Below are 24,933 nucleotides of genomic sequence, written 5' to 3'. Positions count from 1 at the left end.
GAGTTCAGATTTTGACTTGTTCCAATTGTCTGTGTAATCTTGGAGGATTCACTTAGTCTCTCTGGACCTGTTTCCTAACCTATAAAATGAAGGGCTGGACTAGATTCCTGCTAAGGGTCCTTCCAGCTCTAGAGTCCTAAAAAGGACTATCCATACTCTTATCATTCATATTACACAGATACTGAGGATAACAGTAGTCCAAAATATTAAAAGTAGTAGCCACTCTAAAAACTAAGACTCTCCAAAGGACTTAAAAGAACAATTTATAGGCATTTAGAGAGCCCCAGAAAATAGTTTCCTAGATCAGTGGTTCTCAAACTTTAGTTCTCAGTGTCTTTATACTATTAAAATGATTGAGGATCTGTCCAAAGGTTTTTTGTTTATATGGGTTATATTTATAGATATTAGAAATAAAAACGAATTTTGAATTTGTATATCTTCTGAAAAGGTTTCAGAGACTCTCCGATTTCTCTGGGTTACACTTTGAAAACCACTGCCCTTGACTGGTGACATCAGACCCATTAATTTCTTAAAACAACTCATATTTTTATAAAGCTTTAAATGTATTCTCCTCAAGCTAATCTTCTGAAATAAGTTATCCTTGTTCCCATTTTATAGAAAAGAAAATTAAGGTTCATAGAAGTTGAGTGTCTTGATTGTGGTCACACTGCTTTTGTTTTTGAAATGCTATTTGAACTCACGTATTCTAGGTTTTTTAATTTAAGTAACCTTTTCCTAACTCCAGGATGCTTCCCCAGAATGGAAAGTGACTAGAAGAACTAGAAGAAATAGTTTACTGGGGATGTAGGCTAGTTAGAAGTTAAAATAAAATGGGAACAGCGTTGATAAATTGGGGCAAAACCATGAATTATAAAAGGAAAATTAGGATTTAGAGTCCTTTGAAATAGATCCAAACATGTATTATATATTGTAACTGAAAAGAGGTGGTCAGGAGGTGACACAGTGGATAGGCCTGAAGTCATAAAGACTCATCTTTCTGAGTTCAAATCTGGCCTCATACATGTACTATCTGTGGGCAAGTCACTTCACCACGTTTGCCTCAGTTTTCTCATCTGTAAAATGGACTAGAGAAGGAAATGGCAAACCACTCCAGTATCATTGCCAAGGAAACTCCAAATAGGGTCATTAAGAGTTGAATAGAACTGAAATAACTCACCAATAACAAAAATAGAAAAATAGGGGGGGAAAAACAACAAATAGGGATTTTTTTTAAGCTTTGAATTATTTACAGTCATTTTTCCCCTTTTGTGAATAATTAGCAGAGCCACATTTTTATATAGACAGAGGATATAACTGGCTTTGTGATATGATTGCAGGACTTTCTCTACCTTACTCTCCAAAAAAGGTACCCCTATCACTCAACGATGCCGGAAGTATCACAATTTGGATTCTTTGTTCCTTTGATCAAAGGGTTTCTAATAATAACAGCTATTATTTATATAGTGCTTTAAGGTTTGCAAGGTTATATATACTCCATAAGAATGGTCTTATTATCTATACTTTTTCAGTTAGGAAACTGAAACTCAAAAAGGTTAAAGTCAAGTCCCCAAAGGTAGTCAGGACCTGAGGCAGGATACAGATTTGGGTCTTTTGGACTCTAAGCTTCTTTGCTTCTACAGCCAGATTTTATATAGCTTCTATATTCTACATGCTCCTTTTTCTCTGTTAAAATTCAAGCAATCTTAAGAAGGCTAATACCTTGAGACTTCTCAGTCTTTTCCATTATATCTCAGTTTGTCCAACACATGGTCTCGATGGGGAGAGTTTGATGATAAGAACATGAAAATTGCTTGCTAGGGGAGATAGATAGATGGTGATGCTTGAGGACTCTGGTGACATTGCTTTGATCTTGGTTTGCTGATGGATTTGATTAAGGGAATAGAGAAAGGAAGGGAACATAAAGGTGACTGAGAACACCTGGAACTCTTTTCTCTGCTTCACAATTTTGGCAAAGGCCAGACCTGACTATAGGTGGCCATTTGTGAGGCTGCCAGCTGGAGCTATGACGAGGGCAACATAGAGCCACTGAATTTAGAGAACTGACCTGTGTGGGCATAATGTATGAGTGCATAATGCTAGTTTTAGCATCCCTGGATATTCTGATTTTAATCCACCACCAAAGTAATATTTTATTTTTTATCCTTTACTGATAAAATGCTTACTTTCTTTAGAAAAGAAAAAAAAAGGGGGGGGGAATCCAGTGAGGAATTGTCTGAATAAGGAAGAACTGTATACAAATTAGAGACAGATTCACACTCATTTGTTAGTACTAATCTTTTTCAAATGGTGGGTGCTTTAAAAGTTCTTTTGTTGCATCCTTTATTGTTGATAGGAGAGGAGAATGGTGGGAGGAGATAAACTATACAGAGAAGACATAATTTTAAATGGAAGCAGTAGAGTTCCCAGGGTGGGCTGCCTTCCTTGCATTATAGTGATTGCTAAAACATAATCAACCAAGGATGTTTATTGAGGTGTGCCTTCTGCAATGATGAAAATTCCATCTGACACAATGCCATTTATGATAGGCAGGTGTTTTCTGTGGAATTGTATACAGTTTTGTAATGTTCAAATGGGAAATCAGAAAACAGAATGCTAGCTACTGTGACTTCATTAATGCTGGAGGCGCGTCCCACCCCCAATGAAGTAAGACACATTTGACTATTCACAACTCATAATCTTACCTAATATCTATCTGTATGCAACTGGTTATATCATAGCCATGAAAGACACAAATGACATTATAATTTAATACCTAAACTGCAAATTATTGAACAGAAGTAAACCCACTACCATAAGGAAAATTCAGATTGGAGGCACTTTTAACCCTCTCTCTCATTGCCAGAATTGCAGCAGAGGAGAAATAAATTCGTGTGTTGTTCTAACAGCCCCTTCAGAGAGAACTTATGTGCTGCAGTGAATTCTTTGATATAATCAGCGAGGGTTGCCATGGCAGCATTAATTTATAATTTCCATACTTTTGTAGCAGACTGGGCCGTTGGGAGGGGGTGTATTTAAATTTATTGTGCTTTTTACCCCTCATTGATTCAAATGAAAGGAAGATTCTTCATATCCATTTGACTAAATGTAAGGTATTGTGTGGATTTTTTAGTACCCAGGCTAGGGCCTGATTGTAAGTTACTTTAGAAACTGAATTATTTCTTTTGGGTTACTATGACATTATTCAGGGAGCAACCATTTCAGTGTATAGATCATGCTTTATATCAAGGTCAATCTTCTGACAGCCTCAGCTCTCTAAAGCACAGCCTTCAACCCTGAAGTACATGGAAATACCTGGAGCACCCAAGACAGCTGTCACAAGCCAAGCATGGCAATGCTTCACTCAAAGCTTTATTGACACTGATGTTGCACAGTGCTTAACCAATTTGGTTTTCTGGTTTCTCAGTCCACTGAACATTCTATGTATCAAATTAGGACAAGGTTAAGGTAAAGAGATGCAAGAGGAAGGAACCATGATATTGTGTTACCTGTAAGTCTCATATCAAGAGGTAAAGCAAGAAAGCTAAAAAACATATTCAGCATTATTTTCCATTGCTATATTGACTGTTTGCAATGGAGCTAGTCCTTTGGGCACTTAAAATAGAGTGTTGTGGAAGAATTAGACCAACCATACTATTTTGAAGGCAAGAGTCTTTAATATTTAGGAAAGATCTGTGGTATAGAAAGCTTGAGATCATAGAGAAGGAAGGGTAGGTAGGGACATCATAGGAAGGCCCATGTCCAACCTGAAGCAGCTACCATTACTGCCAGCTCTAATACAGCATTTCACACCTACTCTCCTTCCCCAAATTAGGCAGTGGCTGACTAGTTCAAAATAGGATAGGAAAGTGGGGAAGGGATACAATTAAGAATCCTGCCAGTGCATCAGGCCTGATGGTCTTTAGGACACAGTGGGAAGAGGGAATCCATGGAATTTGGTACATAATAATACCAAACTGACATTATAGGGGTTACAAGAGTACAAAGACACTAAGATATTTTTGGTGGAACTGTGAATTTGTCCAGTCTTTTGGAAAGAAATTTGGAATTATACCCCGTTATTTTATTGTGCATACTCTTTGACATAGAAATACCACTACAAGGCTTATAAAAACCACCCAGAAAGAGCAAATAAAGAGAGTAGAGATTTATAGGTACAAAAATATTCATAACAGCACTTTGGATTATAGCAAAGAACTAAGAACAAAGAGAGTTGGAGGGTGGCTAGAAAAATTAATAGTATATTAATATGCATTATTAATAGTTTACAAATATGCATTAATAGTATGTTAGTATATATTAATAATAAATTAATATAGCTAGTAAAGATGAAAAAGAATGTTCTCAGAGAAACTTGTGAAAACTTACATGAACTAATGCATGATAAAATGAACAGAACCATGAGAATAAGTATATATAATAACTGCATCACCATAAAGAAAACAGCATTGAAAGACCTATACGATCAGTGAAATGACTGCCAGTGTGTCCTGAAGACTGATAATGAAGCATTGTGATCCCCAATGATAGATTCAGGGGACAGAATGAAATAGTCTTTTTGGACCTGACCATCGTGAAGATTTGTTTTATTTAACTATGTCTGTTTGTCACAAGGAACTTTATTTGGGGAATTGAGGAAGGTAGAATGGTTGTAGTGAGAGTGCTGCCAGAAAAAGTTAAGGCAAGATTGTTTTTGAAGCATTTACAAAAATTGACAAAAGAGAGCAGAAGGAATTTCAGAAGGAGATGCAGACTAGCAGGGCAGCTTTGAAACTCACTTATTGTGTAATTTAAAAAATACAACTATATGTAACAGACATTTATGATGTTGCATGTAACCCTCTTCTATTTTTGTATATGGAATTGTTCACAATGATGTTATCAAGTTTAGAATAATTAAAAATTTTTAAATTTTCTGCATTTTAGAACTGTTCAGTGACTCAGACCAGCCTCCTCTTCTGTTATCATCACTGGTTTATTTTACTTATAATGTATAACATTGACCTTTAAATCCTGCCCTTCAGATCCTTCCCAAAGATGTGTCCTCTTTCAAGGACTCCTGACATCCACGCAAATACTTTTTTTCTTTGTAATAGTTTTCTGTCTGAGTCTTTTTCTATTTCCTAGACCATTGGCAGCTGTCTTTGAGGCATCCACAGGAACCGCCTGCTAGTATAAGAGAGATTTTCATGAATACTGGGGTAAGAGGCCAGGAAAAGAGGAAGGGGAGGAACACAGTATTTTGGCTGCCTCAGTAAGCACTAATTAACTAGTTTATTGGGGGAAAAGCTGCTCCATATGGCTGAATAATAAATTTGGTGAAATGTTTATATTTCTTCTCAGACAAAGATGGTGATTTCTAAAGTATGCTATCAGGACAATGTGCTAGTTTTTTGTATGTCTTTTTTTTTTTCTAGGTTAACCATCCTCATTTCTTCAAATGTGCCACAAATATGGTTTCTAGTTCTCCTATCCTACTGGTTACCCAACTCTGTACAATCTGAATACTAATTGTGTTGCTGCTACTATTACCACTACTGTTACTGCTACTAAATTATAGTTGTAATGCTTTAAATTTTGCATACACACACACATACACACACAAATCCTGCATTTTCTTATATGAATCTCAAAATGATCCTGTGAGATAATTACTTTGAACAGAGAGATAGCTTTTATCAGTCTCAATATGCCTAGTACTAGAGATAACAAATCCAAGAAAGCATGCAAGACCCTGGCTACATGGAATTTATTTTCCGATGGGAAAGAGAATATATAAAGAAGAGCTAACAAGAGGAGGTTCTCATATAAGCATGATTTGGAAATAGTGGCCAGAATATGGGGGTGAAAGGTAAGGAGAAGGAGAAGTCACAAATCAGGAGCAGGAGTGCTTCCAAGATTTCTGGGAGGGAAGTGGGGATGATGTCCAGATACCAGGCAGCATGGTTTGCAGCTGGTGAAAGTACTATTGTCCATTTTACAGATAAGGAGACTGAGGCTTAGAGAAGTTGTCACTTGCCCACAGTCACAGAACTAAATGCATAATTCCAGCTCTGGAATGACCAAAACAGAGAAGAGTGGTTCTATTACTGTAACCTAAAACTTTTGTAGCAGCCATACTACATTGAGCTTGCAGTTAGCAAAACAAAACAAAACAAAACAAAAAAAACCCAACACAGTTAAGCTTATATCCCCTATCTTGTATATGTCCATAATTTTTCTCCTTATTACATTTTACAGTAATAATTATAAGTCCATCGTAGGACCTAAAGGAAGGATATTAAACACCAGCTAATCCAAGCCTACAATTTCATAAATGAGGAAACTGAGGCATAGAGAGATTAAGTCACTTGCCCAGGAGCATATAAAGAGAGGTATATCCAAGATTTGAATACAGGTTCTTTACCTCCAAATCTAACACTCCCAGATCTAATCATAAATAAATTTATTAGCCTGATAAGTTACTTTTAATCTGGGAATGGATTTAAAAAAAAAAAAAAAAAAAAAAGCAGGATAAGTTTAGGACTAAGCCCTCTGACATGTCACTACAGCACTTCCTCAGGTTGACTTCACTTTGTATTTTAGTGGTCTCTTGTATTGTCATTCACCCATGTATGAATCTTTCCAACTCCAGGGGTATCAAATTCATTAGCCATAACACATGAGTACAGCCCAAATCAGACTAAAATGGAATTGAGAAATATTTAACAAAATAAATAAAAGTACAATAACACAAAAACATTAAAAGCTAAGCCAGTTTGTAGCCTGCAGGAATTCTTATCAATGGATAAGTTGCTCCATTTGATTTTGTCAAGTACCTTAATTAGCCTTCAAATATACTTTGTTTGCATTGAATTTCTTAAATTTTTTTTTCTCCTTTGACAATGTTATGAGACCTGTTGATTTATTTATTTATTTTTTTTTAAATGATAACTGAATACTAAGTTTCTATTGGAGGCTAGTGAACATAACACGCAAGTTCATGTGCTCACCTGCAATCTGTTGACCAAGAACCCTCTTGGTTCCCAAATTAAGAATCCCTGGGCTGTCTGCGTTATTTCCCAGTTTAGCAGTCCTATAACACAGTGAAGAAAGAAAAAAATAGAAGTTTAATTTAACATTACTCTTTCTTAATTCTTAAAAATTGTCTTGGGGAAAAAAGTTATTTGGAAAATTTACTTACCTATGAGTCAGTCATATTTATTAATGTATTAGTAGTATTCAAGAGGGTTTCCCCTTATTTCTAAACTTCAGTTCCCTTTCCAAAATTTTTTTCTTGGGAAAATTGAATTGACAGATGAAAGTGGAGTCCAGGAATGTTAAGGAGGTAACATGCACAGATGTAACTCATTAGCATCCATGTTTATTGCCATATAAATATAAACAATGAAGTAGTCTGGGTCAGATCTAAAGAATATATGATCCTTTATATGTTAGTGGTATAGCTGTAATAAAATTTTAGTGCAATTGATTTATATACTTTAGTACAATTAATTTTTACCAACTTGAAAATTCAGCATTATTTTTTTAAATTTCTTACTTTGTGGTACTATTGAGATTTTTACACATCATGTATATTATTAATAATGGACATTTATATAATACTATGCAATTTATACAGTATGTTATTTGAAATCAACCTATTGGGTTGGTAGTTAGAGCATTTTTATTTTCACTTTATAAGTGAAGAAAACAAGGTTCAATAAAGTTCACATCTGAAATTTAGGAGGATAATTATTGTCCTATATTTCCATTTGAAAAAAAATCAACTTCACAGGTAAAAAATTAGAAAAATTGAGTTCTGTCTGTTTGTCTCTCTTTCTGTCTGTCTGCCTCTCTCCCCCCACCTCTCCAGGGAAGATTCAGCCATACACACAAACCTTTCAACAAGAGAAGCCATTTTTGTTAAGTACTTTGGGATTCAAGGACAGACCTATTATAATGTTAGTATATACATTTCATAGACAAGTTTTATTTATTTATTTTGTGGCTTCTTTATATATTCCAAGTAAGTAACATTGATTTCAGACAGTTATGTACCAATTTTCTTTTGTTTACAATAACATCTAAAAGTTTACAATACACCTGGCAGAAGTCACAGAATATTAATATTTTATAGCACACCCCTTAACAAGTACTGATAAATGTCTCATGGTGTTCAGTGTCCAGTGGCCCAGTCAAGAAAGGGCATTGATAAACTGGAATTATCTATAAGGGCAACCAGATGCTGAAGGGTCTTAAGTTATTGTCATATGATAGTAAGGGGAAGAAAATGAGAAGAGAAGCTGGAGGAAGGAAAGAATCAAGGAGTACATGTAATTGTCCTCAAATGTTTGAAGGCCTATTATGTGGAAGATGAATTATATTTGTGTTTTTGGCCACAGAATACTGAATCAGGAGCAATAAATAAAAGTTGAAGAGTTTAACTTCTTTATAATTAGTTGTTGATAAGTGGGATGGTTTACCTCAGTAAAGCCTTCTGATAGAGACTGCTTAGTATCAGATATTTTAGGGTAGGATTCCTTTTGAGGTATGAGTTGTCATAGATTCTGAGATCCTAACTCTAAACATTAAAATTCTGAAATTCTTTCTTTGAATCCCAATTTCGTCACTTACTATCTATGTGAAATTTGGCAAACAATCCTTAGGTCTCTCATCTATAAAATGAAGAGGTTGACCTAAATAATCTCTTAGGATCCCTCCTAGCTCAAATATTCCTTTGTTCCTATAATTTGGCCATGATTCCATGGTAATATCGGTTTTAGGATTTGAAATCAGCTCTTAGTCAGCAGACTTGGATCCAGTGTACTCTATAGTATGCTAAGTTATGCCAAATGTATGATTCCTATCTTGAATATTTTTAATCAATATACTAAACAGGATTACTTTTCAACTTGTGCCAGGTTAGGAAAAAAAAAGAATTAAAATAATGACAGCTGGCATGATATTGTTCCTTAATGTTACAAGTAATTTCACATCTCATTTGATACTCTTTATAACTTTATGAGAGAAGTACTATTATCTTTAGTTTGAGAATGAGGAAACTGAGGCTGAGAGAGTTTGAGTGATTAGTCCAGGGCCACACAGCTGAGGCAGAATTTGAATTCAGGTCTTGTAGTCTCCAAGTGCAGTACTCTATCTACTTTAAGGCTTCTTAAACTTTTTCTACTTGTGCTTTCACCTGAGTAATTTTTACAGCATCCCAGGTAGATAGGTATATAAATTAAGTATACAAAACAAACATTTACTATAGTAAATCATAATTTCACAACTCCTACATTCAGTTATAAGTCTCTGTATGGGGTCACTACCCAAATTTAAGAAGCTGGGCCTATATCCCCTAAATACTCTCTGAATAATATTAATGAGCCTAATTCCATAGTAAGCCAAAAAATGGTGTGTTGTCTTGAATGTAAGTTATTCTCTTTGTGGTTAAATTATTCTCCCAAGAAACCACAATATGATTTCAACAGGCAGGGGAGTGTTATCAAAAGTATACCCATGTTGGAGTCCTCCATTTGAGGACATTTGAAGAGCCCTCAATTTGAATTCCCCCTCCAATACATAGAGCCTTTTTGTGTTTTCATTTTTCTCATCTATATAAAACCTACAATTCCTTAACTCACCAAATTATTATAAGATTTAAATGATATATTAGGTACAAAGAATGATGTAAATCTCAAAGATCTCGGTACAGATATTAGCACTATTATTTTGTAAGTTACCTTTTCTAGGATGTTAATGGCCTGAACAATTGGATTCACATCAAAATAGTTTCAAAGTTCAGTAGCTCACTGCTCATGGAGTGACTTATTCATGTATGTCAACAATTGGTATAATAAGCATAGTCCTGGTGACCTCATCTCAAGAAAGCTGGAGACATTTCAGTTGTCAAGAGGAATGGAAAAGAGGGCCCTCATAAAAACAGTCTGAACAGATTATGGATCTTTAGGTCAGAAGAGAAAAGCTGAGGGAGAGGTGTATAGTTTAAAATCATTATTTTTTCCCACTAGAACCAAAATGCTGAAACTAGAGGGCATGCCACAAAGAATGAAGGTTAGAACAAATAAAAAGAAATACCATTTTACTTTATATTCTCAGTAATAAATTTAGGATCTCTTTATCCCCACTCCCACAAGAGGTAGTATCAACTGAAAATAGTCAAGTAAGATTTTGAGAAAACAATAAAGGATTGATCATAATGATGTTTTAAAGGCACACAAGTGGTTGTAGAATATATCTCTACCTACTTAGAAGTCATTTTTATGGAGAGCAAATACTGTTAGTAGAAGAGAGTGCTGGACTCAGTTTTAGGATACTTGTATTAAAATCCTGACTCTGAAGTTTAGTATCCATGTGACTGAGTAGCTCACTTAAATACTGAGCCTCAGTTTCCTTATCAATTAAATCAGCTTAATAGTACCTGTACCAACCTATCCATCAATTGTTATGAGCAAAGCACTTTGTAAACCTCAAAGCACCATATAAATTGGAGTTGGTATGGAGCATTCTACAAAATGCCGCTTAATGCCACTGTGAGAGATGAGTATAATAGAATGAGCCTGAGCCTGGGAGTCAAGAAAACTGGAGTCTTGCTAGTTTCTGCCATGAACTATCTCTGTGTCATTAAACATATTTCTCTCTATCTCTGAGCTTTATTTGCCTCATCTATTTTATTAGGATACTGAGTAGAAAATCCCTAGGTTCCCTTATAAATCTCATATTCTGTGCTTCCTTGATAGGATACTTGAATTAATTCATTGGTCTAGCTTATGGTTTATTATATGGTCTAGTATATGGTTTCTCTTATGTTCTCATATATAGCAGAATGAAACTCCATAATAAACCAGTATGACTTTGTTATTATTGTGTATTATTATTATTATTATTATTATTATGTATTGGAAGAAAGGGAACCTGATTTGGAGTTTGAGGAACTGGGTGCAAATCCCAGGAGCTATTTTACTTGCTGTCTGTGTGATCTTTGGATAAATTGCTCCAATCTCACTTTTAGTTCAGTATCTATGATACTTTAAACAAAGTGGTGGGATGAAATAAATCAGAGGTTTTGAAAGACTACAAAGAAAATTTAGCTAGATCTTAGAGGAAAAAAATTTAGCTACTCCCTTCCTCTTTGTTGGATAATCATGCAAACTTCTGTTACCTTTTAGTCATGTGAATGAAACCACGGATTCTTTTTTCTCTGAAATACTCAGAATAATCCATATTGAGTAATTAAAAGAGTTTGAATATCAAGAACCTAGATTTAGAAGTAAAAGGAAACAGAGGTCATCTGGTCTCAGACCCTCATTTTATAGATGTGGAGACTGAGTCCTAGGGGATTTAAATGACTTGTCAAGAGTTACATAGGTAGAGTTGTATTAAAAAGTTAGTATTTGAATCCAGATCCTTTAACTCCAAATCCAGGAGTTTTTCCACTGCCCATAAGGAACAAAAATAAAGTATGTTGACCTTGAAAAGAAAATAATATAGTTTCACAGTCATCAGAATTAATTAATGCTTAAGAATGAGGATCCAACAAGAAATCACTGATTGATCATTATTTATGACACAGCACACTAGAAATAAGCTAATACCAGAATACAATTACTCCCTGATGTGAACTCCCTGGGGAGGACACATTAAGATGGAATGAACCCCTAAATGATTGTTCAAATAGGAAAAAGTGACAGGCTACCCAAAATGTTGGTCATCTTTGTAGCTCTCAAACCTAACCTCTGGTGGGTTAGAGTGACAGTCAATTTTCTTTGAGAAAGGTATAATTAATATGAAGACCAAGGATAGCTTATAGACTTCTGCAGCATTGCAGGCCTTGCCAGTCAGCACTTACTGCACAGTTTCTTAGAACAAAGAAACAACTGAAAGCTTCTTTTAAGCCGGAGGATGGGGATTTGGCATTTTGTCAGTTTCAGCCTATAATGAAAAACATGAATTAGGGCCTAGTAGTAAAGAAAATCTCTCATAACAAAGCAGCACCTTGTATTATATTTTATAACCTGCTTCTAGGCAATGAAGGCTGTATTTTTCTTTTCTAGTTCACAGGAATTTCTAAGACTCTTGGGCTTCTGAATTCTAATCCCCAAATTACATCCCAGAGAATAGTTTGACTGGACTTGACTTCCCTATCCATAGGCACTGGCTTCCTTTTAACCATTTTGGCCTTTTAGAAAACATACATTGCCTGTTTTTTATGAGGTTAGAGATTTGGAGGGAGCATCTTGTAGGACTTGGCAAATTTAGTCCCAAGCTCAATACTGTTTGTTAATATTTCTCCTGGGATTGCCTTGAAAAGAAGGTCATATGGTAAAGGAAGCTTGAATGCCTGAAACACGAGATAGACATGTTATCAACTAAAAAGAAAAAGTAGACTTTTAAGATCATATAGTCTAGTTCTCTCTTTTTCTAGATGAAAAAACTGATGCCTAGGAAGAAAAAAATTGCTTGTTCAGGGTCCTGTAATTATTAGCTCTGCTTAAATTGGAGTCCCCTGACTGAACCCAGTGGTCCTTCCATTTTATAATTTCCATAGCTTCTCTCTTCTCAGATTCACATTTAGATAGCCTGATCTGGGAACATTCTTGGGCATTTTACTCCCTAACTATTTCTGTTTCCTCATCCCTTGATCCTACTGCTAGATCTGAAGGCATTTTAAAATGATTTCAAGTGAGGGTGGGACAAAGTAACCAATGAATGAATGGATGGAGAGATAAATAAATAAATTCTTGGACAAATTTCAAAATCCACTTGTGACAAACTCCACTCAGTGTTCTCAGCACTGAGCTGCCTGTGCCCATAGCAGAGCTAAACTCCCTTGGTTATACAGCCCTTACTAGTACTGCTGATTGCTGTAGCTCCTTCCTCACCCATCTGTCTATTAAAGCCTTAAATCCTGGCACATTGCTTTTTTTTTAAAGCTTCATGTCTCATTCTCTTAATTCCTTTGATGGGAAAAGCCCAGGCCTGCAGACACAGATGGGGTTGCTACAACCTAATAAAAACTCCCAGGGCAGCCAGTTGCTATTTATTGTGACCAAGGCCTAGTGTATTCTTGTGGAATAAGCATATATACAGTGTATTGTTCCAAGATAGGAAAGCAACAACATTTCCTCATTTGAAGTCACCTGAGAAGACATCTAATCTAGCCAATTTCCAAGAATAATCCTTTCTACAGCTATCCCTGACAGGTAATCCATCTAGCTTCTCAGTGAGTGGGAAACCACAACTTCCCCCCAAATATTTGTGTTGTTTACATAATGTAGCTCCGCTGATAAAAGCTCAAATATAATATGATGCTTTAAACTTGTGTGGGAAGACCTCTTTTCCTTCTCTAAAGTTCTCTGTAGAAAGTAGAGCTTTCCCTCTAGTTCAAGGGTTTGTAGTCATGTACCCTTCAGCAGTATGGTAAAGCCGATGGGCCTTTTCTAAAAATAATGTTTTAAAAGGAAACATGTTATATTATAAAGGAAACTAATAATATTGAAATATAGTTTTCAAAATTTTTAAAAATCCATTTATAATGGATCCCAGATTAACACTCTTCTCCTGCCCCCCCCCCCCCATGTACTTGGAGGTCTGTTCACCACAGAGCTCTCATTCTTAACACATTACCAACCTCTTTCTTTTTCTGGTCATCACACATCCTTAAGGTCCTCGTGCCACTTTTCACACAGGCATTGTCTTAGAGCTATCATGTGCTATTTCATTACCTCTAAGTTACTTTGTGTTTTTTTTAAACTGTTATTCTGACCTTTAATTATCAGAAAACAAACATTTCAATATATTCAGAATAGAAAAAGATATTTTAATCCAGGAATTTCTCTCTGTCTCTCTCTGTCTCTGTCTCTGTCTCTGTCTCTGTCTCTCTCTCTCTCTCTCTCTCTCTCTCTCTCTCTCTCTCTCTCTCTCTCTTTGTCTCTGTCTCTCTCTGTCTCTCTATCTGTTTCTCTCTCTGTCTCTGTCTTTCTGTTTCTGTTTCTTTCTCTCTGTTTATCTGTCTCTTTGTGTCTGTCTCTCTATCTCTGTTTGTCTGTCTCTCTGTGTCTCTCCATATCTATATTTATATATGTGTGTATGCACATTGAATTTTTTGGTTTGTATCTCCTTCTAAACTTTATATTTCTTTGAATTACTATAACAACATTTTAAAAAATACATTTTAAAGTTTGTGATTCTCTTTATAAACTTCACCTCATTTAAGACCCACAACAACTCTATGTTGTATGTACTACAAGTATTATTATCTCTCTTTTATACAAAACAGACTCAGAGAAGTAAATTATTTGTACACACACACACACACACACACACACACACACACACACACAGAGGCACAGTATCTGTAGCAGGATTTTATTTCATTTCTTTCTGACTCCATATCTAGCATGCTATACACTATGTCATGCTGTTTCTAGACATTTTGATTTTTTTTGAGGTTCTGCGTTTTTTGAGATGTTCTGTGATTTTCAACCATTTAGCATCACTGGGAGCACACTGATTTTAAAAAGAGACTATCTGTGGCAGCAGCATTTTATATCATTCAAAGCACCATGTAGTTTTTCTTATGCAATTCCTTTTACTCAGTTTTGGATCTACCTCAGTAATTCCCTATGAGTGTATTCCAATTTTTATCTATAGTACTATGTGTGTGTGTGTGTATGTGTATATATATAGAAAGATACACATATTTATATATATACACACACATATATAAAGTGAGAGTATGTATATAGACCAACTCAATGTGCTGCCGCCAAGGTTACTTTTTAACTACTTTGTTTTCTCATTGTAGATTGTTCAATAATGATAAATCACATTTATGTGGTAACTTTTCAGATTTTACTTTCTCCACAATGGCTCTGTAAAGTCAGTAATGCAATTATCTATGGATGATGCAACTGCAGCTCAGATAGTTGAAATAATTTCCCAGTATCATAGTTTCTTTAAGAGCCTTATTGAGAACCCAGGCCTTCTGACATCAAATTCTAAGTTCCTTTCACTATACTATGCTGACTCCTATTGTATTATCTTAAGATATGGAAAATTAATTGATTATAAAAACAATTATATTTCTATCTGGGGAAGGAAAGAGAAAGGAAGAGATAAGAAGCATGTTGGTGTAGTACAAAAAAGTGCCCTGGACTAGGAATCAGGAATTCTCTTTATTTTCCACTGGACAAATCTATTGGCTCCACAGATGGGCTATGAGACTTCAGGGAATGTGGCCCTAGAAACTTGAGGGTGAGCCCCTGGAGCTGTTGATTCAATTCTATTTGCCTTAGTCTTCCTCTAGACTGTAAGATCTATGGGGGCAAGAACTATGTTTTATTTAAAATTTGTATGCAGATTAGGTACTTTTAGGATGATTGTTTAATGAATGGCATGATTTTGGTCAGTTTCTAAAACTATAAACTGAACATGAAAAGCTATCTTGAATGTGTAAGCTCTGGAGAGGAAACTCGCACAGTGCTATCAGGAAGGACGGAGGCCTTGAAGCTGAGACTACCCGGATTGGTTTTCTGTGAGCAGTATGGACCGCCTTGTGAGCAAGCTCTGGTCCCATTGAGATCTCATCATCAGCAGGAGGCGTCTCCTCCTCTAATTCGCTGTATATGTGACCTCATAGACCTGATATAAGCAGTGGGTACCAGGAAGTATATGGAGTTCACTAGGAGTCAGCAGGAGTTCAGTAAGTGCAGGAAAGGGTAGGATGTGAACACATGGAATAAAGATCTTAAGCTTGCAGGCCATGCTGCTGTCCATGGGTGCTCTGTTGAATGTGAGAACCACTGCTCAGTGATTTGGTGGCCAGAGATCTCTGAAGACCTCTGATTGGGTAAGATTGGTAAAGAACCACTGTACGAGAAGGTGGCCAGGGATTGTCTGAAGGCCTGGGAATTAGGCATGACTGATAATCAGTAATCTCTGGGTGGGAGGTTACACGAATGTCTCCACATTTTTGTTTGGTTCAATCTTTTATTCTCTGCACTTTTATGCAATGACGTTTTCTGCTTTTCCCGGTAAATTTCATCACAAAAAAGCCTATTTGTATATTATATAGAAAACCCTATCAAACTATTATATACAAAATCCCATATTTATAGTGATAAAATATTACCCAGTGTGAACTATTATAATATTATTGTTTTTGATTGCAGGTAGTCATTTATTTCAAGTACTCATACAACAAAATTCCTGTATAACAGAAGAATTTGGTTAGTCTTTTGGAATGTATTGAAATAGGATTCAATCTATATATTAGGCCTGTCACAGTTTTGCTATTTTTCATTTCTACAGGTCAATAAATATGCCTTGATAGTAAAGCCAGTGAAATCAATATTTCTTGCTATAATAAAGCAACAGCAACAATAAATTCTGACTACATATATTTTATCATAAATGTAACTATTTGAAATACTTTCAATTGTATATCACCAACACAATGCCATGAACACAATTGTAATGAGAGAAAAAAACCTGGAACATTTATAACCCCATATTTTACCTCCTTGATTAATTCTCTCGTGTCCACTGCAACCCTAATATTTATTGCACTCACCAGATAAACATAAAAATCTCAGAATATGAAATTTCTCAAGAAATCATAGTCCATTTCCCAAGATTCTAAGTGAACTTGCATCTAACCTCTGCTCTTCTTCCCATAGGTTCATTTTAAGGCATGTCTGAAAATGCCTTTAAATTATTATAATCAGACTACCCACTTCACAGTGTTTTGGTGAGGAAAGTTCTTTGTAAGCTATCTATGTATATGGGTGCTCCCGAGTGTGTGTGTGTGTGTGTGTGTGTGTGTGAACTAGCTGTATAAATACATATTATTCTTAAAATATGCCTACAAATGAACATAATTCTGGATGCTATCACCCACCTTATGAACAATATATACCTTTCCTTTTTTAAATTCTTTTAGCTATTCCAAATAATTTAATAAGAGTTTTCTTCAAGGCATTTGAAACACCCGTTTGTGAGAATAAATTCATTTGGAGACAGAGAATACAGAATACAGGTAGCCATGGGGCTGATGCATTTTCTTCATTCGGGGCAGGATCTAAGAGTCCACCATTTTCTGATCAGCCTTGGATTGCTCTGTAATCTTACATTTCTTTTTTTCCTGCCAAAAATCTCTCCTTTTGGATGTCCAGATTTGCAGAGTCTCTTCTTGAAGTAAGCTTCAGTGAGATGATTGGAAATTTTACATCCAAAAGGTTAATCCTGGTCGAAGTCACAGAGACAGATTTCTGGCTGGTCCTTTGCAGAGGAATAGGGTTGATGGTCAGGAGCAAGCCACTAGCCAGCTGCTTCAGGACAAGCACTCACCTGCTCCTGTGATGAGCAGGATCATAGCCATGCTTGGGGGATGATCGTTCCAAGGCTCCTCACATGCTGGCTGGAAAGGTTTTTGCCAGGACTTAGCAGCTTTCTAGGCACATTCTTCACAAGGTAATACACAGGCATTTTGCAGATCCTTACCACATGGGATCCTACATTCTTATCACCCTCGCTGGCTTTGAAATAGTAGCAGGCATCTTCTCTCTCTCTCCTTCCTTTTAATTCACATTTTTGGTGCAGTGCATTTCTCCTTGTACTTGGCTCGCTTGAAATACATTTCAGACCTTAAGTATTTACCATTCCCTCAGGTCAGGATTGTGTTCCATCTACAATGCTTTTAAAGCTATTTTCATCACCTTTTTCAGTTGCATCTTCCTTTTTCTTTTACTTTTTGATCTTCTTTTCTTTGGGTTCCTTTTGGATTTTTTTTGTCTACCATCTTGAGAGAAGGGAAAAAAGCATATAATGCCTTTCTCAATGCAGCCCAAGTGTCTTCTGATGATTCCAGATGCTGCAATTATCTATCTTATGAAAAACTGCAATTTGTGAAAGTTATCACTACTTTTTTTGCCAATCAATCAACAAGCTTTATTAAAGCACCTATAATATGTGAGGTGCTATAGTGAACACTGAAGATCATAAGACAAAAAGAAAACAATCTTGGCTTCCAGATTCTTTGATATTATGTCTTAATTTAGGAATTATCATAGTAGTTCAGATTTATCCAATGTTTCTTTTTCTAGTTATATCTAGAAAGTTATAACATTTTAGAATAATATTTTTCATTTCATGGGAAAAATACATAGAATTAAAAATAATTCATTTCCTTTGTATGGATGTATGAAATCATGGATCTATATTTATGCATAGATATTTTAAATAGTATAGATATAAATGTAGGTAGGCATATATATTTACAGGTATAGATAGATTCTATATATCACAACTTCACAGACCCTAGATTAAGAATTCTTAGCTTACAGGTGAGAATTGTGTCTCACTTGTTTTTTTTTTCCCTCACAGTGCCTTATATAGTATTACAATAAATAAACATATGTTGAATTGCTTAATTCCTAGTTTGGGAGCAGTTTCAGTATTCCAATTAGGTACAAGTTGAGTAAGTGAATTTTCTATAGTATAAGGTGTAGATCTTTTTTTCACAGCTCCTTATAGGATAATCTATCACTAGACAGTCGTAAGAAGAAGAAAAAAAAATGAATATATATTATATATGGTTGGGTAGGAATGTACAGTAGGGATGAATGAGTCTGAATAAGATTCTGCGCCAATCCTCTGCTGCTACTCAATCCATTAAAAAAAAAAAACAAACAAAAAAAACCTGAGGATTCTTGGAGATGAGGAGGTTATCTTCACTTGGCCTTCCAAGCTATACCAAGGAGAATAGAAAATGATTCAGCTTTAATGTTGACTATGCTCAATGATCAATTCTATGGGTAATTTCAAATGCATTTCTTCAGAGTTCCCACTTCATGAATATTCAGAAATGAGGGTTATAAGTGATCTGGCCAGCTCAGGGAGTGGTACAAACCAGAGTCCGTTGTTAGATACATGCAACTTTGATGATGGATTGAGGAACCTATATCAGGAAGGCAGAGGACCAGGTTAAGGCCATTAAGAATCTGGCCTGAAAAAAATAAAAAGATACTTTATAATTCATGCTCAAATGCAACTCCTCTGGGTAAACACTGGTAGTAATAGAGCTATAATGTCAAATTTAACAGATCCTGCTTCCCACAAGCCAGCTATAATTGCTCTGCTTACCTCATATTAATATATATAAGCTCCTCTTTTATGGGTATACCCTTAAAGAAATATAATTTTATTCCTCTTAAGTACATATAGTAACTTGAACCAACTTGATAAAAAGGTTGTTTAATAGAGGTCCTTTAGAGAGACATTTTTTAAAGAATAGACAAGAATGGTTTGTAATTAGCATGTTTTTGATTTATATGTGAATAGATGCTGCTACAGGTACTAGAAAACATTTTGCTTTATTAAGCCATTCCCTATAGCTCCCTGCAATTTTGTTTGCTTAACTTCTTTAGTAAAAACCTTTCTTCTTAAAGAAAAAGTAAATTTAGTCCACTCCGTGTGCAAGTATTCAGGATCCTAACTCTATCTTAATCTTTTGTTCAATATCTTCATCTTAGAATTCCTATACAGTTTAAATTGTTTTCTTTTTCTACTGAACTTGAATTCATCTACAAGTCGATTCTAAATCACAAAGAGGGGTGATGATAATTGCGAGTTGTTGGGTTAGATTTCTGTGTAAATATCTGTATTTTATTTTCTTACAACTCGACCTCGTGCAACACTTCTGAGATATTCCAAGTCAAATTCCCACAAGATACATTTCCCATTCTTTCTCAAAGTTACTTTTGACAAGATTGTCAAGGAAATGCTCCAATGACAGAATTAATATGTTAACTTCTGCCATGCTTTTCTCATCAGACAAAGAGGGTCACAACTAAATCTATTTCCTGGAAGGAAGACCCAATAATCAGAAATCCTTATTGTTCTGTTGAAAGCCAATACAAAACTTGATGGAAGGCAGTAGCAATTGACAACTGTTGTGATCAATTTGTGAACATAGAATGAGTTAGTACAGCTGTTATTGATCATTATAATTATAGAACACATACCATAATTGACCATGGTTCTATGTAGGAATCATGACTTTCTTGGCTGCTCACACCAGAGGGATGCAGCTGGAAACCACTCTATTGAGATTAGCTTTGTCTGTTTGTATTAATCTCAAACATATGGCTTCAAGGGCAAACTTAAAGAATTTTCTAATTGCAGCTCAAAGGACTTATTCTCATTTTAAAACTCTTTCCTGAGATATCATTGATTGAAATTATTTTCCCCTCAGTATAATTCTACTGCCACATAGTTTCATCATAATAAGAAAATGGCATCTGAAATCCACAGTAATTTGGAGTAAGGGCCAAATTCAATTAAGAACAGTCAGGTCCCACATGGAAACATAAGCCATATAAATCTATTTTAATTGTGAGCCATGACACTTATCTGGTCATGTTTATTTTGAATGTTGGTGCCAAAGTTGGAGTTGGACCAAAACTCAAGTTCTGTAGATCTAATGATTAATCCAGGTATCCAATGAATCCCTTAATTCATTTCTTAATTAGGTCCCTCAGAACTCCAGGGTTGCTTGTTTACAGTTCTGAAAATCTTTCTCACAAAGTAGGACATATGTAAACATTTTTATTTTGAAATTTTGTGTCTTTAGCCCAGAATTAAAGATACCCCAAAGCCCCAAATTGCCTTTCCAGTTATACTGTTGATACTCTTTTGTGTTTAATGAATTAGTCATGTTCCGTGCTTCATGATCCTATTTGCAGTTTTGTTTTTTTTTGGCAGAGATACTAGAGTGGTTTGCCATTTTCTTCTCCAGTCCATTTTTAGAGAGGAGGAAACTGAGGCAAACAGGGTTAAGTGACTTGTCTAGGGTTACACAGCTAGTAAATGACTACTGGCTCAACTTCCCATAACCTTACCTTGGTAGTAGTGGTTCTCAATGTCTGGACTACATTCCTTCCTTATCTTTATCTCAGAAACTTTATCATTTTTCAAGGCTGTGTTCAAATATGTATCTCCTCCTCTAGGAAGTTTTCCCTTAATTTCCTATGGTTTTTATTGCTTCTCCTTACTCAAATTACTTTGTATTTGTGTAGATGGGCTTTCTCCCCTCTAGCATATTTATCTGCTTTGAGGAATCTGTAAATATAGCAAGGTGCTGTACATATAACAGATATTAAATTGAACTGAACTACCATTAGATTCACACCAGATAAAACAGATTGCTGTATTGGATTTGGGTATGGCCAAAATATTTTCTTTGTCCCTCCTGTCTTATTACACTAGGAGTTCAATTCAACAAGTTTAAGTCATCTAATTTTTTCAAATAATTATTTTGTGCTGAATGCTGGGGATACAAAAATAAATGACTCACAATTGAGTTCTCAAAAATATTATAGTAGACATGTTTGCAGAGCTTCATATTTCCTTCAATATTTTGGTGAAGAGAGCCTTGCTTCCTTAGTAGAGATTCTATAGTTTATGTTTCTGAGAGTATCATGCTTGATGCCATAGCATGGTGCTGGATGTGGTTAAGACTCTGGTGGTAGAGAGGGCATTACAAGGCAGAAGGCTTTTTTTAAATGGGGCTGTAAGGGGCTAGAAATAGAGCCTGCCACAAAAAAGACAACTACTGAGCTGTGGTCAGATAAGTGACCTGGAATGGCCTGGCCATGGCATTTCTAGACATAGCATCCATGAGACCTCAGAGGTAAAGTAAAAGATTTAGACCATCCTCCATTTTTCTACAAGAGATTCTTGGGAAAGAAAATCCAAAAGGCAGATTTTAACATATTCTAAGGATTCATCACTGGGGCTGTGTGTTCTGAAGTGATGCTATGCTTTTCCCATTATCCCAGGGGACGAGAGGGAATCAAAGAGGAATTAGATTATAATTCCCCTGAAAGGGTAGAAGATTGAACTCTTGTATACAGGTACATAGAATGTTCTGCTTTTTGTTGACTTTCCTTGTTATTTATATTGTTTCATGTCTTAATTAAATGCTTTTGCTTTTTAATTTTTGTGTCACATGATCTCACACGAGACAATGGTAGCATTAGATGGGATCAGGGTTGTCATTTGAATAAATATTCAAAACACCCTTCTTTACTTACATTGAATCTGTGAGCAGATTATAATAATTATATAATATTTATATTAATGATATAATACTAGTATAATATATAATACTAATATAATATCTTACATGCATGTTATATAATACTTATAAAATCTATAATTTACACATATAATACTTGTAATATATAACATATACATATAAGTTATATAATTCTTATATATCATACTTATATAACTTTTTAAAATTTACACAGTACATTTCCTTCTAAAAGCAACTACTTCTATAAGAATGATAGGAAGGATATGAATTATTCCTCCCATTTTCCATATGGGAACCCTGAAGTTCAGAAAACAAAAATTAGTTGCCCAACATCTCACAGAAGTAGGATTTAAACCCATGTTTAAAGTCAAAGTTCAAGTACCTTTCCATTATTCCATGTTGGCTCTAATAATAGGAACTCACCTTTATGTAACACCTTGTAAAATACTTTTCTCATGAGAAACAACTAGTTTAGCAGGAGGGAGAAGACATCTGTACAGATAATTATAATACAGAAAAGAGTGTGATGCATGAAAAGGAGAGTTACAGACAAAGCACTTTGGCAAATTTAGGGAAGCATCTAGTATTTGTATCTAGGAGTTAATGATGTGAAGAGGAGACTGAGTTAGGGTGGAGAGAGTGAAGAGGAGGACTCTCACAAGGCAGAGAGAGGTTGGGAAATATAAGCATTAGGGATAAAGGTAGTGTTCAAAAGTATAAGAATAGACAATGATGGAATAAAGACTACTTCAATTTCACTGGAAAGTGGAATACATAAAGAGGAATAGTATAAGTCTGGAAGTGTAAGTTGGATCCAAATTGTGGAAGTCTTTATATGTTCCTACATCAAGAGTTTATACTTTATTGGGAAGACATGGGAGAACTAATAAGGATTTTGAAAACTCCTGTGGGGAAAGAAGACAGATTAAAAAATAACTGACTCTATACTCTAAACATAGCATTTTTTTCTGTTAAATTTTTTAACCACAATTTATAATATGATTACAGTGTTAATGTTCTCAGACTTTCCTTGATTTATCTAAGGAGAAAGAGATAAAAATATTTTTAAAATCTTGAATTAATATTTTATTCTTTCAAGCTACATAACACTGGACCAGGTTAACGGACAAGTATAATTAAGATGCATTATTTTTGTTACCCGAGAATAAAAGCAATTTAAAAAAAAATTAGACTATCACATAGTAAAATATTTATCTTTATTGTGCTAGGTAAGGAGAATAGAAAATGATTCAGCTTTAATGTTGACTATGCTCAATGATCAATTCTATTGATAATTTCAAGCACATTTCTTCAGAGTTCCCACTTCATGAATATTCAGAAATGAAAACTTTAAGGCTACTGCAGCCTAGTCTTTTAACTACATTACCATGCTGGCTGAATGAAGGTTATGTAACCTCACAATATATTACCAAGAGTTGCTGTGTAATCTTCCTCCTTGGCAGTTTAAAAAAAAAAAAAAAAAAAAAAAGCCTATCTCTTAACCACTTTGGATGTGGGCCAGCCTAAAGGTAGACTAGATGAACAGCCTCCTACTATAATTTTGTGATTAAATTTTTGCTGTTCACATCAGAGCTAGGAAGACTAGTTGCAAGTCTCATTTCCTACACATATAAGCTATGTGACCCTGAGCAAGTCATTTAAATTTAGTGTTCTAAGAAATTCTATAAAACTATAAATTTTAAAGAAAATGCCAGTCTATATTCATAGTGGAATTTTTTCTTTATCTGGGAGTCCTCTATATCAATGGAGTTTCAGATCTGTTCCCAATCCCTAATCTGATTGTGTTTATCCTCAGGAGTGGTATGGCTTGGCAGTCAGAGAACTCTGGGTTCATTCCCTAGTTCAGCAACTTAACTGCTTCTGACCTTGTACTAGTTACTAAATGTTTCCTCTGTAAAATGAAAAAGGGACAGCTCTAAAACTTTGATGGCAGGTAAGAAGAACTGTTGTGTTCCCCCCACACACACACACACGAACTAGCTAATCTGATTACAGATTGCTCTGGACAAAGGGACAAAAAGGGCTATTTAATAAATGCTTCCAAGCCCCTGGGACCCAAGATAGCTGGTTTGATTTATCTGGGTTACATGATTATCTGAAGTTGCTTTGATTATTTTTGTGACTACTGCCTGGCTCACTTTGTGAATTTGAAATGAGCCACAGGTTGTGCATGACAAAAGCAGTTATGTGTATCAGTGCAAGATACATGTTGATCTAGATCCTGTTCCACTATCTGAAGAGTTAGCACAAAAGACCTTTTTTTCCAATCTTCTTTGACACCAGAAGAAAGTTTCGCCCTTTTCTTGGGCATACTGCCTATGTAAATTCTGCCTTTGCTTCCTATCTGCCAAAAAGAAGGTCTAATATAATTTGTATGTAAATGACTGATTTAATATCTCTTTAGTTTTGACCTTTTTCACACTGAGAACTACAGTTCTCAAATTTAGTCCATATCCTGCCATAGCTGGACAAATATGGAATTATTGATCTAGAATTGGAAGAAAGTTCAGAAGTCATATGGTCCTAAGTTCCTTCTTTTTTAGAGGAAAAAACAGATACTAGGAAGTAGAGTAATTTGCCCAATACCACATCAAATTGAAATTGTAATTAGACCCAGATGTTTTGATATGGAATCCAGTCTTCTTTCCTTTCCACCATTTGTCTCTTATTCCAAGAATTATTTATCTCATTTGCAGTCATACTCATAGACACATATACATATATGTGAAATATATGTGCATACATATGTGTATCATACACATGCATATATATTTCATGTGTCTATGCATATT

The 24,933-nt window shown here is 35.2% G+C and overlaps 1 protein-coding gene and 1 pseudogene across 1 annotated transcript in view; one reads left to right on the top strand and one right to left on the bottom strand.

The window, feature by feature from the left end:
• Positions 1 to 24,933, top strand: part of SPATS2L (spermatogenesis associated serine rich 2 like) — a 220,663-nt gene that overhangs the window by 9,254 nt on the left and 186,476 nt on the right. The window lies entirely within an intron of this gene.
• Positions 16,902 to 20,058, bottom strand: LOC141562192 (large ribosomal subunit protein eL6-like; annotated as a pseudogene).

This window comes from Sminthopsis crassicaudata, chromosome 3 (genome assembly GCF_048593235.1).
Source record: "Sminthopsis crassicaudata isolate SCR6 chromosome 3, ASM4859323v1, whole genome shotgun sequence".
NCBI classification, from domain to species: Eukaryota; Metazoa; Chordata; class Mammalia; order Dasyuromorphia; family Dasyuridae; genus Sminthopsis; species Sminthopsis crassicaudata.
Note: the sequence above shows the minus strand (reverse complement) of the source record. Positions and strands in the feature narration are given on the sequence as shown.